Below are 989 nucleotides of genomic sequence, written 5' to 3' on the forward strand. Positions count from 1 at the left end.
AATAGTGAGAGTTTTACTTCTTCTTTTCCAATTTGGATTCCTTTTATTTCTTTTTCTGCTCTGATTGCTGTTGTCAAAACTATGTTGAATAGCAGTGGTGAAAGTGGGCACCCTTGTTTTGTTCTTGACTTTAGGGGAAATGCTTTCATTTTTTCACCATTGAGGATAAAATTTGCTGTAGGTTTGTCATATATAGTTTTTATTTGTTGAGGTATGTTCCTTCTATTCCTACTTTCTGCAGAGTTTTTATCATAAATAGATGTTGAATTTTGTCAAAGACTTTCTCTGCATCTATTGAAATAATCATATGGCTTTTATTTTTCAATTTGTTAATGTAGTGTATCACATTAATTGATTTACGGATATTGAAGAATCCTTGCATCCCTGGGATAAAGCCCACTTGGTCATGGTGTATGATCTTTTTAATGTGTTGTTGGATTCTGATTGTTAGAATTTTATTAAGAATTTTTGCATCTATGTTCATCAGTGATATTGGCGTGTAGTTTTCTTTTTTGTGTACCACAGCTTTCTTATCCATTTGTCTGCAGATGGACATCTAGGTTGCTTCCATGTCCTAGCTATTGTAAACAGTGCTGCAGTGAGTATTGGCATACACGTGTCTCTTTCAATTCCCATTTCCTTGGTGTGTATGCCAAGCAGTGGGATTGCTGGGTCATATGGCAGTTCTATTTCCAGTTTTTTAAGGAATCTCTATACTGTTCTCCATAGTGGTTGTACTAGTTTGCATTCCCAACAACAGTGTAAGAGGGTTCCCTTTTCTCTGCACCCTCTCCAGCATTTATCGTGTGTAGACTTTTTGATAGCAACTATTCTGACTGGGGTGAGATGGTACTTCATTGTGGTTTTGATTTGCATTTCTCTGATAACGCATGGTGTTGAGCATCTTTTCGTGTGTTTGTTAGCTATCTGTATGTCTTCTTTGGAGAAAGGTCTGTTTAGTTCTTTGGCCCACTTTTTGATTGGGCCAT

The 989-nt window shown here is 36.6% G+C and overlaps 1 pseudogene; it reads right to left on the bottom strand.

The window, feature by feature from the left end:
• The window catches only part of LOC104997178, a 4874-nt pseudogene that overhangs the window by 2813 nt on the left and 1072 nt on the right, over positions 1 to 989 (bottom strand).

Source organism: Bison bison, unplaced genomic scaffold, assembly GCF_000754665.1.
Source record: "Bison bison bison isolate TAMUID 2011002044 unplaced genomic scaffold, Bison_UMD1.0 scf7180017851899, whole genome shotgun sequence".
Lineage (NCBI taxonomy): Eukaryota > Metazoa > Chordata > Mammalia > Artiodactyla > Bovidae > Bison > Bison bison.